The 16590-nt window shown below is 41.5% G+C and overlaps 1 non-coding gene across 1 annotated transcript; it reads left to right on the top strand.

The window, feature by feature from the left end:
• Positions 1 to 15640: 15640 nt before the first annotated feature.
• Positions 15641 to 15742, top strand: LOC111825741. Its single transcript, XR_002828934.1, has one exon. It is a non-coding gene; the product is annotated as a U6 spliceosomal RNA (small nuclear RNA).
• Positions 15743 to 16590: the final 848 nt, after the last annotated feature.

Raw genomic sequence — 16590 nt, 5'->3', positions numbered from 1 at the left:
ACGGAGAGTGGTGTGTGTGTGTGTGTGTGTGTGTGTGTGTGTGTGTAATGGGATACTTCTCAGAAGAAATAATACTTGTTACATGAAAAATAAGATTGTGTGTGTGTGTGTGTGTGTACAATGAGTTTATACATATATATTTCTAATCCTCATCTGAGGATATTTTTCCATTAATTTTTAGAGAGAGTGGAAGAGAGAGGGAAAGACAGAGAGAAATATCAATGTGAGAGAAACACATCGATTAGTTACCTCTTGCACATGCCCTGATCAGGCCCAAGCCTGGGAGGAGCCTGCAACCAAGGTACATGCCCTTGACCGGAATCTAACCTGGGACACTTATGTCCACAGGCTGACACTCTATCCACTGAGCCAAACCGGCTAGGGTGAGTTCCTATATTTTGAAGAATAAGATGTAACTTGGCAAATCGAAAAGGATATGCACATGTAAAAGAATGTGTATACTCAGCAGATGGCACATGTCTCACTATGAGTGGAATGTGGGCTGCTTGTGGAAGAGGCAGGTGAGGGCCAGGTGGCTAAGGCCCTTGTGTACAGCTGAAAAATTCCTGAAATTAAGGAAACTAAATTTCATCCTTAAGTCACAAAAATATTTTGATCAGAGGAGACCTGATGTCTTGTCAGCCCTCTTAACTGCCTTGCCCCTGCCTTTTAAATTGAAATGGTTTATTCTCCCACAAGCCACAATGCACTAAGCCTGAAATCCAGCTGTGGACTGCACCTGCATCAGGTAATTGTCTGGAACGGCTTACCTGTTTCCTTAGACTTGTTCTTCCTTACTTTTTTTTGCCTCTCAAATCCCTAAATCTATTCTTAGTTCCCATATTGCTGCTTCCTGCCATGTTTTTAGCTACCATTTAGGAGTTCTTTCTGCATCACATCTTAACTCTTGACTCTTTCTGGTCAGGTGATCTTACAGGCCTTAGCTTCAGGTTACAGGCATTCCCCATCACAGTAACCTGTGACACTCTGCCACCAGACCCATGGGTGCATCACTATTTCACTAGAGTCTCCCACACTCTTGCAATAATAATGTTTCTCAGGTGGTTCTTAGCTGTGTAAGAGTTTTCTCAGTGTAGATGGGGATTGTAGCCCCTTACCTTAAACACACACACACACACACACACACACACACACACACACACACAGACTAGAGACCTAACTATTAAGAAGGAGATCCCAAATTTTAGCTATGTCCCTGGTGTTTGGTTCATCCTATGACCTTCTTTAGCCCTAGTTACTGGAACCCCCATTTTATAGAGGAGATAACAATGGAGACCTAGATAAACTTTCTTACTGGAGTTCATCAAGACTAGAAGCCTAATTTTCTACTCTTCTTTGCATCTGGCTGGGAAAACCCTCTAGCTATTATAAAGTATCCTTGGCTCACATTATTTCTTGCTTCACCCAATGACAAAACTTGGAAAAATTTAGATTTGCATTCAACCTCCCATGATTAAATTATTCCTGTTCACTATTTGGCCCTCCATTCCAAACTCTCCCAGCAAAACTGAAAGATCTAATTTTGAGACTATTCCAGTAGTCATAGGGGAGTTTTTGGATGATTAATATAGAAAAAAATGTTTTTAACTATTGAATGTTGGCAAAGAACTTACTCCCCTCTACCAGCGCCCACCAGCATTCCACAAGTGATAAAAGCAGGACTGGAGAGGAATTCATATTAAAGCCCAAAGCTGCAAAGACAAGTGATACCAAATATGAATTTTTTTCCCTCATGAAAAATATAGAATAGTGAGAAAAGTATTGGCCTTGGATTCAGAAAAGTTATCATCCATATATTTGGGCAAGTTCTTCATCTATAAAATGAAGATAATAGAACCCCCCACCCCCAAGAGTTTTGTGAGGATTAAACAAGATGAAATAAAGTACTTTATATAGCACTCAAAAAATTGTTGTTAAGCCCTAGCCAGTTTGGCTCAGTGGATAGTGTTAGGTCTGATCAAATAATTGAATCGATACCCCATACCTGGGAACTGACCTTTAGGCCATTTCACTATGGACATTTCCTTTTGCTGAGACCACACTTTACTTGCTGAGACCACATTCCATTATCTCTCCCCTCTGGACCTGCACAGAGAATTCTCCGCCCAGGAAAAGGCGGCCAAAAGTCCTTTAAAAACCGCTGACTCCCATCACTGGGTGCTGGAGCCATCTGAGGCTCAGCCACCTGGTGTGTGGATGATCGAATAAATTGGTAATCCCTCACCATTCTGGCCTCATGCATTCCTCCTTCAGCGACCTAACAAATAGAGCGTTGGCCTGAGGACTGAAGGGTCCCATCCAGTCAAGGGCACATGCCCAGTTTGTGGGCTTGATCCCCAGTAGGGGGAGTGCAGGAGGCAGCCAATCAATGATTCTCATCATTTATGTTTCTATCTCTCTCTCTCCCTCTCCCTTCCTCTCTGAAATTAATAAAAAATTTAAAAAATATATTTAAAAAATTGTTGTTAATACTTCTATTACCATTAATACTATTAATATTACTTTTAGTACCACAACCAATGAAGTATGACACTAAAGTCAATGTCACATCTTTAAGATGAGCTAATGGATGATTCTGCAAGGATTTAGAAATATTCTATTTAAAACTAAAGTTAGGCTCCTATCCAGGCATATCACTTATATATCAAGAGGGAGGAGAAAGTATTAGTGTAAGGAAAAATTAAAAGATCTAATTTTGAGACTGTTCCAGTAGTCACAGGGGAGTTTCTGGATGATTAATATAGAAAAAAATGTTTTTAACTATTGAATGTTGGCAAGGAACTTACTTCCCTCTACCAGCACCCACCAGCACTCAGCACCCACTCCACAAGTAAGAGAGAGAAAACAAATCCAGTTGCCACTGCTGGAAGCTATACGCCCTCAGATCTGGCAATAACAACAAAAGCATTTGTAATTTCCTGCCATAAAGAAGACAATGCAGAAATCCTGCATCTAAGTAAGAGTAATTTAAAGTCTGGAGGTTATAAAAACTGTAACTGCATTTCGATTACTGGCATGCTGGGAAATACAGGGGTTGTCTGTGAGACTAACAAGATGCATTCATTTCTTGGAGTATTCTTACTGAACTAGGATATGTTATTAAACATCTTTTCCCCCAAATACATTATTTAACCTTAACAATTGCTGTTGGAAAATCTCAATATGAATTGAGTTTATTATTTGTTCCTTGCACCTCAATAAATTTGAGTTCGCTTCTGAGATCAAACTTTATAGATATATAAAATAACAAATTAAAGTTAATAAATTAATAAATGATTCCAATAAGTAAACATTAACTTCTGAAATGGGTTTCACCTACATCTATTAGAGATAATCATACTGCAAACAGCATTTTTGTATCATTTTGATGAGCTAGAAAGTGCTCACTTAATCTCCTTATAGGAAGAACCACTAAAGCAAATAATGGTCATAAAACATATTCAGGGTCATATAGCAAATTAGTGTTTGAACTAGGAATAAAATTCTGATTTGCATTCAAATGCCTATTATTCATCTAGTCTAGGTTATTGGTGATGGGATGGTAGTAGGGAAGGGAAAAAATATTCCCCTCCCCTTCATGATCCTAGAAAGAAAATCTTTGTTTTCTCAAATCAAAATAAACGTGTTACAAATTTAAACAGACTTTTTCTAAAACTTTCTGATTGTCACAAGATAAAATCACATGAATTCTGAACAAATGTGTATCTCTTTAAGAAATGCTTTTAGATCACAGAACACAGCTTGCAAACTTAAAATTATTTGATTCACTGCCTAATATTCTCCATACAAAACTTTAGTCTTTTCTATTGTAATTACTAGTTCCTACTAAGCAATTATAACTTAAGGAATTTTCTCATTAGTTTTATTAATAACTTTCCTCATAGTTTACTTTCTACTCTATTTGGAACCCTTTATGATCCCCTGCCCAAATACGGAGATTCTCAAGGGCATACTAAGAAGTCTGCCTAAAAGATTAGAGAAACCAGAGAAACAGAGATTATGGCTTCCAATAAGTACCAGCAAATAGGGAGAAATAGGAGAATAAAAAATTGTCAATGTCTCTCTTAGGCTAAAATTAATTTATTTTACATAACTTATTTTTCCTAGGTAATTTCTCTAATTTGAATATAAAGTTAGATATTATCTACCTCTCTACCACAAAACTGTGTTTAATAGGAATGAGAGACTGGTCTTGTAGAAAAGAAGAAAATCTCTCCCTCTTACATTTTAATAATGTCCATATTAGATATTAAAAGCAAAGAGCATATTTAAACAATGTCCATGTTAAAGATTAGATGCAAAGTGTTTTCATATACTTTGGCTAAATAATATGGATTAAACATTTCTTGATATTGATACAGCTCTTTTATGACATCAACCTATCTTTAAAGAACTGTATAAAATCTTCATATAAATACAACTAATTGAATCCACACTCCAAAGTGTTGAGAGTAACACTCCAAAGTCTTTATGATGAAAATCTCTCTAAATGAAGATTATTCCTAGGCCTTCCTTTACAAAATCAACACATAAATCCTTAGCTTTGTTCAATATAACTGAATGAGTATATTAATACTCAGCTAGTATGATTTTTAAAACTTGAGATCAGCAGCCCTGCAGGTTACAACTGGAGGACACCTGAACCTACTTGTCATGTGCCAAACAATGACCTTCACCAAGAACTCTTCTTTCACAGTTCAGCCCATAAACTCCAGCAAATTAAAAGTATTTATGAAGTAAAGAGGAATTTCAACTCTGATAATCTGAAGAGATTTACCTCGACTTTAATAAGAAACCTTGCTTTCCCCACCTGCAGTCAAGAGCACAGGCTTCTGCTTACCTTCCTCTGGGGCCACTGGCCTCCTGTGTCGGCACTTCCAAATCTTGGGAACTGAAATTGACTGACCATGTCTTGGGTTATAGTAGCAGCACGCACCCATGGTGCCAAAGGGTGGGGAGCCTGCGGCAAACATGATGGGTTCTCAGGACAGCTTGAGAAGAAGGAACGTGTGGAGGATGCCCTTCCCTGGCTCCATCGAAGGAGCAACTGGTACAGTGCCACCTGGGAAGAGACTCTGCCAAGCAGTAATGAGTCAACCTTCCGTATGCACAGTGGGCCAGACAGGTTTCACCACTTTACAGTCATATTAATGACAAAACCAAACTATTCTTCAAGAGCTTCTTTTTATTTTCTTCCTCTTTCAGGGGAAAGGAGGTGATCACTTTTCAAAAGATGTTTTCAATTAAACACAGAAACCTAATTTTTTTTTACCTTTTTACCTATGATTTTTAAAAAAATCATCCCTGAAAACTAAGTCATATATGAACTGTCCCTTATTCTACTCTAAAAACAAATGATTCTACTATATCTGTCTTCAAAATGTGTTAGGGACTTCATCTTCAGATTTCGAAAGCCAATCAACCTCCTTCCCTACCTCCATAAAGTGACCTGCAACACTACATGTAGCCTTGGATGTAGATCTGAACTATGAAAAATCACTGTATAATTATCTTAATGAGACTTTGTGTTTATATCGAGCCTTTTATCTAAAGAGCTCAAAGACTTTGGCTAATGTGATCTTATTAAACTTCATAACACCCCACTCAGGAATGCAATAATAAGGAATAGTACTATCAATTTGATCAGGTGGGGGAAACTGAGAAGTTAGTGATTACATGACTCAATTGGAGATCACAATGCTGGCTGAAGGCAGTGTGATTCAGGACTCTGACCGCCCTTTTCAAGGACATACCCAATTGACCAGAGGAGGGCTTCATGTTGAAATGAGAATTAACTTTCACTTCTTTTGCTCTATGGTTTTTAAAAAAAACATAAAAATAAGGAAAATAGAAATTATTTTGTTTGCAAATTCTGGCACACATGCTGAAGACAGCAGATGTGCTAACTCCAGTCACTTTATTGCCCTCTTTACCCTTTCCTTTCCCAAGGCCACCACCATCTTCCAAATAGGATGGTTAGCCAGTGAACTTTTTTCATGCACAGGAAGAAAGAAGTTTTCAACATTGGCCATCCTGTGCATGTTCACTGTGAGATATTCAAACACTATGGAATTCTACAGTATTTTAAGCAGACTTCTTAGTATGCCCTTGAGAATCTCTGTATTTGGACAGGGGATCATCAACAGTTCCAAATAGAGTAGATAATAAACTATGAGGAAAGTTATTAATAAAACTAATAAGAAAATTCCTTAAATTATAATTTCTTAGTAGGAACTAGTAATTAAAATCTCATGTTGTCACTCCCAGAGATTACCACTGTCATATGTGGGGATGTATGAATACACACATGCAGTGAAACCAGACATTCCGTTCTAAATAATGTTTTGGTTGTCTTCATTTTCCTATATTCCTTGGTCATCAGTTTTTGTCAGCTCAGATATCAGTACACCATTCTTTTAAGTGACTACATATCCCTTTTTTTTTGTAATCCTCATCTGAGGATATTTTTCCCATTGATTTTTAGAGAGAGTGAAAAAGAGGGAGGGAGGGGAAGAAAAGGGAGAGGAGAGAGAGAAACATTGATGTGAGAGAGACACATCAATTGATTGCCTCCCCCACACACCCCAACCAGGGCTGGGGATTGAACCTGCAATCCAAGTATGTGCCCTTGACTGGGAATCAAACCCAGGACCCTACAGTTGGCACAGGTCAATACTCTAACCACTTAGCAACACCAATCAAGGCTATATACCCATTTTTATGTATGTATGTACAAGAATATACTAAAATTTATTTTTTCTAACCCCTTTTTACTGGATATTCGGGTATTCCCTTTCTTTTCCCATCTTATACAATCCTATATAATAAAGAGGGGATATGCAAATTGACTGTCACTCCACCACAAAGATGGGGGTGCCCACAGCAGAGGCAGGGGGAGAGAGGTTTCTGTAACACAAGATGGCTGCACCCACAGCAGAGGCCGAGTTCCAGTAACGAGCCTTAACGAGCAATCAGCAGGGACCTGAGGCTACACCTCCCCACCCCTTTGGGGCTTGACAGGGGACCTCAGGCTATGCCCCCCACCCAGCAGGGCTTGACAGGGGACCTCAGGCCACGCCCCCTTCCCTGGTGCCAGGCTGAGGGACCTCAGGCCATGCCCTCTGCCTTGGCTCCAGGCCGGGGGAACCTCAGGCCATGCCCCCCGCCCCGGCACTGGGCCAGGGACCTGAGGCTGCAACCCCCATCCTGGTGCCAGGCGGGGGACCTGAGGCCGTGCCCCCCCCCCACCCTGCAGGGCTTGACGGGGAACCTCAGGCCGCTCCCCCCGTCCTGGCACCGGGCCAGGGGACCTGAGACCGCACCCTCTGCCTTGCAGGGCTTGACAGGGGACCTCAGGCCATGCCCCAAGCCTGGCAGGGCTTGACGGGGGACCTCAAGGTGCACCCCCCTCCCAGTGGGGCTTGACAGGGGACCTCAAGGCACACCCCCTGCCCAGCAGAGCTTGACAGGGGACCTCAGGCCATGTCCCTCCCTGGCGGGGCTTGACAGGGGACCTCAAGGCGCGACCCCTGCCCTGGCCTGGGCTGGGGGACCTCAGGCCGTGCCCCCCGCCCCGGCACCGGGCCAGGGGACCTGAGGCTGTGCCCCCCGCCCAGCGGGGCTTGACAAGGGTGGGACTGGCTGGGTCTGGATCTAGCCCAATGGTGGGGGGAGGCCGGGTCTGGGTCTCGTGCGATTTTGAGGTGCACATGGGTGGGCGGGGACTTGACTCTGGGTCCCATGGTGTGCCCCAGGCTCTGACAGGAAGAAGATTTTCATATACATTTTACTAATTTTCTTCATCTCTGACACTTCTATTATAGAGAAAGGGCAAATAGCAACAATAAAATATTTCCTCTAATTAACCCCCTTTTAATGTGCATGGATTTCATGCACTGGGCCACTAGTGCAGTAAATATCCTTGTATGCTAATATTATGTGTTTTAAAAATATTTCTTCGGATCTATTTTCCATTTTTTACATGATTCAGACCTCTTGTTTGTGAAAATATACCTGTTGCTCTATACACTGAGATGCTGATGGTATTGTGACTCTGTAGCCTCTGATGAAAACTGATTTTCTCTTTCTTCCCATCTCTGCTTGGTTTTATTTATTTGATTGATTTATTTGTGTGTGTGCGTGTGTGTGTGTGTGTGTGTGTGATTTTTTATTTTATTGTTGATAGTATTACAGATGTCTCCTATTTCCCCCTTCCTCCCCCTTTGCCCACCCCCTACCCACCCCCCAGGTTGTTGTGTGTGTGTGTGTGTTTTAATATGTTTTATTAGAGAGAGAGGAAGGGAGAGGGATATATAGAAACATCAATTGGCTGTCTCTTGCATACCCCTCACTGGGGATTGAGCCCACAACCCAGGCATGTGTCCTAACAGGGAATCAAACTGGTGACCTCTTGGTTCATGGGTTGATGCTCAACCACTGAGCCACACTAGTCAGGCAGCAGAGGTTTTGGCTTTATCTGCAGAACACTACTTTGCTTTATCTATATGACCCAAAAATGTGAACTGGAACATTCCACATGAGATAGATGGGAGGACAGCAGTGATATTGTAAGAAAACAATACTTACAATCACCCATGTAGGACTCACAGCCCACTTTCTCCAAGACCTAGTCCAACAAAAAAAATTAATTCCTGGACTTCTACCAAGACAGAGTGGTGGGTCCTATGTTTTGTTTTGTGTGTGTGTGGGGGGGGGAGTATTTTACAAATAAGACTTAGATCATATGCCTACATTTGAGTTTGAGCACCATAATAACTGATTATATTGTGCCTCTGCCCCCTCAGACCAAATGGGAGATTCAGTGTCACATTCAATCCAATGCCAATGCCCTTTACAATCTTGTGGATTGTCTATAAATTGAAAGCCCAAAGGAGTGTTCTACTCCCTTATTTCCAGTGGTATTAGCCCCAGTATCACAATTATTTCCACATGGATATCCTGTGTCTATTATCTTACTTCCAAATAATGCACACAGTTCACATTTTACTTTGTATTTTAAAAACTAAAGGAAAAGAAAGTAATAGACTTAGAGCCACAACATAAAAAATCTAGAACTTAAGGTGGTCACCATCATTGTGTTTCCTATGAACTAATTCAGTTGTTCACTTACTAAATATGTATTGCAAGTAAACAATGTGAATAAGACACAGTCCATGCTTTCAAGGAGCTGACAGAACATTCAGAGCCACGGACAAAGAAAACAGGCAAATAAAAACAATACTCCTGAAGTGCAGGGAAGAGTTCCTGGAAACTGTTACAATTAACAAATAGAGAAACAACAACAAAAACCACACACCTTGCTAACACAATGAAGTGCAGTGTTCTTGGGAATGTGAAGCCTAAAAGATTTTTAATACACTTAGCTCCCCTCACCAAGAAAGTGAATACGCTGAGAAGCCTGATTTATTTATTTATTTATTTATTTATTTATTTATTTATATTTTTAAAATATATTTTATTGATTTTTTACAGAGAGGAAGGGAGAGGGATAGAGAGTTAGAAACATCAATGAGAGAGAAACATCGACCAGCTGCCTCCTGCACACTCCCTACTGGGGATGTGCCCGCAACCAAGGTACTTGCCCTTGACCAGAATCGAACCTGGGACCTTTCAGTCCGCAGGCCAATGCTCTATCCACTGAGCCAAAGTGGTTAGGGTGAGAAGCCTTATTTATTCTTGACATATTCCAATTCTATTTGTTTCTACCCCTCCCTTCTTAAAATATTGCCGTGTTCTCTAAGCTCAAGTAGCCAAGTAACTGCACTCTTCAAAAAGAAAGAAATTTTTTTAAACCATTTAGTAACACTTTTCTCCAAAAAGTACATACTATAGTGGGAAGGAAAGATAATTCAAAATTGGTTTTATAAAATTAATATTGATTTTAGACTATGCACATTAGGCCCACCCAGTCTTTTTTTTTTAAATATATTTTATTGCTTTTTTACAGAGAGGAAGGGAGAGGGATAGAGAGTTAGAAACATCGATCAGCTGCCTCCTGCATGCCCCCCACTGGGGATGTGTCCGCAACCAAGGTACATGCCCTTGACCGGAATCGAACCTGGGACCCTTCAGTCCACAGGCCGACACTCTATCCACTGAGTCAAACCAGTTAGGGCCCACCCACTCTTTAAATGCTCCCCATAGGAAGTTTCATGCCTGCCTGCTAGGTGTCCTGAGAGTATAAAACATAGCAGGATAAACAACAGGCCATTATCCTATCATCACCTTCTAAATAGTTCCACTCAATAATCCAGAAATGTTTGAATCTAATGGCCACTGACAACACAAACAATATGTGAAAGAGAAACCTTGTGTCTATGTCAAATCCATGAATGGTGAATTGACCCATGTTGGCCTGTCCTACTTCAGTATGCTCCTCCAAAGAGCTGAGAATAAGGGTCTTTGTTCTAATTGCTATGTGCACTCAGGTTAGGAAAGTTAACTTTTCCAAGCCTAGTTTTTGTCATCTAGAAATGGAGGCAATATATAACCTTTCTCAAACACTCTAGAAGGGCTTACAGATAATACACAGAAAGCATCTGACATGCAGTCAGCTATAAGTAATTATTAGCTATCATCTGGGAAAGTAATTTTTGAACCCAGTCTTGAGGACTAGTTCTAAATGAAAAATTATACTATTCCTGGGTTGTAAATGCCAAGACGGTAGACAATACCTGTAAATAGTTATTTAAAGGAAGTATCTATGGAAGATTACAAATTAGTAATTTTTGGTGTTTAAACAAATGCTCTTGAATTTGGATATCTAAATTATACTTTAAAAAATAAGAATAGGGTTCATTAAATGACCAACTTTGTATGGTGGAATTTTCCTAAAAGCTCCCACAGTTTTAGTAACTGGGGTGTTCTTCTCTTCATGTGAGTTTATCAAAGAAGTGTTTCATTAATATTAAATATCTAATTTTTTAACTTCTTAAGTAGGATTGATTGCTTATTTACATCCTATTTAAAAATGCCAAATTTCTTTCTAAAAACTATCTCTTTCATAATCCATGATTAAAAGCTCTTCGTTACAATAAGTCACTAGGCTGGGACTAAAGATCTATATATGAGATAATAATAATAATAACACCAACCTTACAGTGAAGTTTTGAGAACCAGATAACACAGATGAAAGGGCTTTGCAAATGATAAAGCACTGTCTAAATGTCCCCCTTTAGCAGTTGCGGCTGCCACAGCTGCTGACTAAAAGGAGTTTATCCCTGGAGTGTTCACCCTCATTAGAAACACAGTTGTGATCAAGCACCATGTGATGAGATACAGAGAGTTCTCCTAGATTGAGAGGAGGAAGAGATGAGTGGAGTGACAGAAGTAACACCGTGAAGGAGGCAGGATGGGGGGAGGGGAGTGGCCTCAGATGGGCAAGAGATGGATGAGAGGAAGGAGAGGGGCACTGTGGGAAAATGGTCCAACAGAGCAGCATGGAGTGTTCACAAATAATATGGAGTCTTGAGATACAGAGTCTGTGCAGGGAAGCAAAGTGTGAGATAAAGCCAGAAAGGAAGGTGAGTACAGGTGGTGAAGAGCCAATGTCCACAACATCCAATATTTTTTCAAGTAGGTCAACTCTACATCTATTCTTACTATCCACTGAGTACTTATATTACTTACCAGAGGCCAGGTGCACGAATTCGTGCATGGGTGGAGTCCCTCTGCCTAACGGGGAGGGACCGAGAGAAGTTGGCTGGCCAGCCCCTCCCCCCATCAGGGCAATTGGGAGAGCTGGCCAGCTGGGGGTAGGGGCCATGGGAGGTTGGCCGGCCACAGGAGGTTGGCTGTGGGAGCGCACTAACCACTAGGGGTCACCTCCTGCATTGAGCGTCTGCTCCCTGGTGGTCAGTGCGCATCATAGCAGTCATTCCGGTCATTTTGGTCATTCAGTCATTAAGGTCGCTTAGGCTTTTATATAGAGAGATATTCAAGTTTATCATTTATCAGCCTTCAAATCTCATTTTAAAAGTCCCACAGGTGAAGGATGTAGCAGAGGGTTCTTGCACTTCTGCTCATTCTTCAGTAGGTGAGAGATAAAGGGAAGTGGCAGGAAATGGGCTGAAAAGGGAGAGCTGCACATCCTGGCAGCATTCCCAGGATGGAGGCAGCTCCGAGGATGTAAAGAGAAAGCAGTAAAGCAGCAGTGTAGGCTGCAGGCAGGTTGGAGCAGAAACCAGGGGAAGGAAGGAAGACAAATGACTTGTAACTACCAATTTGCAGGGCCATGAAACCTGAACTCTTCTGGATCCGCCTTCCTGGTGAGTCCTCTGGCTCCAAAACCCTGGACAGGAAAACTGATACCCATAAAAAAACTGGCTGAGTAACTACAAAGTGTGATAAATGCTTCATCTTGATTAAAGGCAGTGGTTTTTCTGACAAAGAAAAATCGTGGCTGGTTGACTCCGCAGAGAGGTTATAATGTATGGTTACACGTGGGAGTTGGAGAGAACTGCATAACGCATGTTGCAAACAGACATGTTGACCATTAGGAGCTGGGAGGAGAGAGGCAAATGAGACAGAGTCTTAGCCACAATGAGCAAGGAGGAGATGTCACATCTTACATTCCCTCCAACAGAGGGGAGGTCAGGCTGGCCTTGTTTTTCTTTGGGACTGTGGTCTCCAAGTGAATCAATAGTAGGCTGAATCATCGTAACTCAACCACAGATATCCATTAATTTTCAGTAATACCATGGTTAATGCTCCTCTAGTTTCAACCTGGACCCTAAGACCTTTTAACCAACTCTATTCTGTCCTTACATGGACCGTCTCTTAACCCCAGTCTCAAGGGATAGACAAGAATAACCAAAAAGTTGAGTCAATAAGTGAATTAAGATCTAACTATGAACAAAACAATCCCTATTACTTACTAAACAAAATCCAAGAGCAGCTGTCTTTGTTAAATTGAAGAAATATATTTTAAACACTGGTATACCTTTTAAAATAGAAGTCAAATCTGTATGTGTACTAAAGCTACTCAACCAGGATAAAAGTTGAAATAAATATGTTTTCAAATCAAACTCAGCTCCATCCCAACCAAAGCTCCCTTGTTTGAGCGCCTCTCTGGGGCTGTGGAGCTCCCTTCTCGGGTATTGGCTGTGCCGTGCCCAGATGATTTCAGGCAGGTTTTATTGTGGTGATACTTAGGAGGACACCAATGCCACATCCACTCGCAGTGCCTGTGGAGAAGTAGGTGCAACAAATCCAAGATCCTATCCCTAAGTCTCCCTGAAGGGTAATAGGATGAGACGGTGGCTATACCTCTGAGTGATGTCATGTCTCTGTTCATGCTAAAGGAGGATTTGGATGGAGAAGTGGGAGAGGCAGCAACAAGATAAGGGAGAGATGCCTGGCCAGTGTGGTTCACTAGTTGAGCATCAACCTATGAACCAGGAGATCATGGTTCAATTCCCAGTCAGGGCACAGGCCTAGGTTGCAGGCCTGATCCCCAGGAGGGGGCATGCAGGAGGCATCAATGATTCTCTCTCATCATTGATGTTTCTATCTCTCTGCTTCTCTCCCTTCCTCTTTGAAATCAATAAAAATATATTTTAAAAGGTAAAAGAATAAAAAAGAGAAGAGAGAGGGAGAGAGGGGAAAGGAGGAGAGAGATTGAGTATATAAATGAATGAGAGACAGAAAAGCTGATCAAGGCAGATGCCCAGACACAGAGATGCAAGAGGTATGCAGGCTGCAGGCTTGTTGAAACAGAAACTGGGAATGAGGCCAGAGGAAGGAAGAGGAGAGCACGGTGATGGGAGCAGGAGAGATGCCTAACAGAAGTAGGATGGAGAAACAGAGAAAACAATTTGCCCTGGAAAAAAAGAATAGAAAGCAGATTTGTGGGTCACCGAAGGCCATAATTTCTAACAACCTCAGAAAAAGGCAAGGAACAGCTGATCACTTGAAAATGTGGTCATGACTGTTCCTTAGACAAGACCAGAAATGAGGGCTCTAATTCTGGGCTTTGGATTCCTGAAGGATCTTGAAGATTCAACACCACTCTCTGTGCTCCCATAGCTTGCATTTGTTCACCAGTGAATGCTCTCTTCACGTCCTGAAAGGAGAACTTATATTCCTATGATGTTTCCAGGCCCATTTATGAAATACCTCACAGAAGTCACCACTGTCATTACACTGAGACATCAAGATAGTTTATGTAAAGACATATTTTAAAGCCGAGGTAACATAACTCTCAGGGAAAACAGCAATCAGGCAACCCCACAATGTGATTAGCTATCAGAATTTGGGGGCAAGAATTGAAAAAACTCAGTGAAGTCTCAAAACTTTAGATTGTAAATAAGTGCTTTATATACAAATACTTTAATATATCAAACCTTAAATTTTCAAATGAAAAAAGGTTGGTAAACCACCAATCTTAACTGAGCTGAAATAAACCTGAGGCTGGGGTGGCAGTCTGTATAAATAATATTAAGATTATTTTTAAAAATGTTTAACACTCGGTAACTTTTAGAGCTTTGTCAGTACTTGAGCCCTCCCTCATTACTAACTTTTTTTAAAAAATATGTTTTTATTGATTTTAGAGAGGAAGGGAGAGGGAGAGATAGAAACATCAATGATGAGAGAGAATCATCAATCAGCTACCTCCTGCATGCCTCACATTGGGGATCGAGCCCACAACCCAGGCATGTGCCCTGACAGGGAATCAAACCGTGACCTCCTGGTTCATAGGTCGACGCTCAACCACTGAGCCACTCCAGCCGGGCCCTTATCACTAACTTGAAATACTTATTACTAACATACCTTCCCATTGGCAGGTTAAACTGGCATTTTCTGATGTCTACTTCATAGCACACATTATGGGAGACACCCACATGATCTCACCTAATCTCACTACCGGTGTTATTATCCCAATTGTACAGAAGAGGAGACTGACGCTGGGGGTGGTTAAGATCACATGACTGGGAACTGGCAGAGCCAGGATACAGACTGAGAGCTCGGAGTCAAAGTCTGGCGCATCTTGTAAGATACCAGACTGCCTCCATCATTCACACCTGTGGCCAGAAAGGAGTTGGCTATCATCCAGAAAGTAGGATGCTGGAATGTAAATATTATCTTCTTGTTCATCTACAAGCATGTCAAATATTTCACAATAAAAATATATATGAAGTAATGTAATAGACTAGACTATGTTACCCCCAAATCTGTATGTTTCTCTAACTCTTAGGACTTCAGAATGTGACTTTATTAAGAGATAGGGCTTTTAAATAGGTGATTAGGTGCTCAGCTCAGCAGCACATCTATATATATAAAAGCCTAAGCGATCATCTGACTGTCTGACCATTCAACCGGTAGTTATGACATGCAATGACTACCAGAGGGCAAACGCTCTGACAGGTAGCTATGATGTACACTGATCACCAGGGGACAGATGCTTAATGCAGGAGCTGTGGTGACTTGGCAGCTGCAGTTTTTAGGTGACACACCCAGAAGGGAGCCCGATTCCAGGGTGCATCACCCGAGAACCACCCTCTTACAATCTGGGACCCCTTGGGGGATGTCATAGAGAGCCAGTTTCAGCCTGATCCCCACAGGCCAGGCTGAGGGACCCCACCAGTGCACAAATCCATGCACCGGGCCTCTAGTATACTATAAAATTGGAACTGTACAGAGAAGATTAGCATGGCCCCTATGCAAAGGTAACACACAAATTCACGAAGTGTCCCATAGTTTTTGAAAAAATAAATAAATAAATAAATAAGCTGGTGTGGCTCAGTTGGTTGGAGCATCAACCCCATACACCCAAGGTTGTGTCCAATTCCAGGTCAACCAATTGACCAATTGACGTTTCTCTCATACACCGATGTTTGTTTGTTTCTTTCTTTGTTTCTTCCTTTCTCTCTCTCTCTCTCTCTCTCTCTCTCCCTCCCTCCCTCCTTCCCTCCCTCCCTTACTCTCTCTCAAAAAAATTATTAATAGTTAGAAAATGGACTGACAGCTTTCAGAGGAGGGGGGGTTGGGGAGCTGGGTGAAAAAGGCCATCAGGATATTGATAAGGGTGGCAGATCAGAGCAATGGAAAAGTGGGAAAACTGAAGTTAACATTTACTAGATAAATGCCCTCCAGGGTAATCCAGCCTCAAGTGACAGAAACACCTCTCCCAGCCACTAAATATTATTTAAGTAGACGTGAGAAAAGCTCTTTCAGACCCCGGGAGAAAGCCACTGACCAGATGTAGTATGTTATCAAGATTTTCCCACGTTTGCCTAGACCCTCTCTACAAAAAAGAAAACAGAGATAAGGCCACCCTAGGAAGTGCCCTGAAATGAACTATGCCACTTAAAGCAATTGTTCAGACCAGTTAGGCAAGGGACCTCAAATAATATTTTCCACAGCTGGGACAGAAGAAGGAGGTCAAGAATTTTTTTTCTTTTTTCATCCCCACCACTAACTCTAATACCCAAACTTGTCCCTCTTACCCTGTCTTCCTCTCCCTCTATCCTTCTTTCCTGGCTGTAAATGCTTTTTTGGATTCTGATAGTCCAGATTATGAGCAGATGAATGTGTTCAATAAGACAGCAC

Source organism: Myotis lucifugus, unplaced genomic scaffold, assembly GCF_000147115.1.
Source record: "Myotis lucifugus unplaced genomic scaffold, Myoluc2.0 scaffold_38, whole genome shotgun sequence".
NCBI classification, from domain to species: Eukaryota; Metazoa; Chordata; class Mammalia; order Chiroptera; family Vespertilionidae; genus Myotis; species Myotis lucifugus.
The sequence above is the reverse complement of the archived record's forward strand: the minus strand, read 5'-3'. Positions and strand labels throughout refer to the sequence as shown.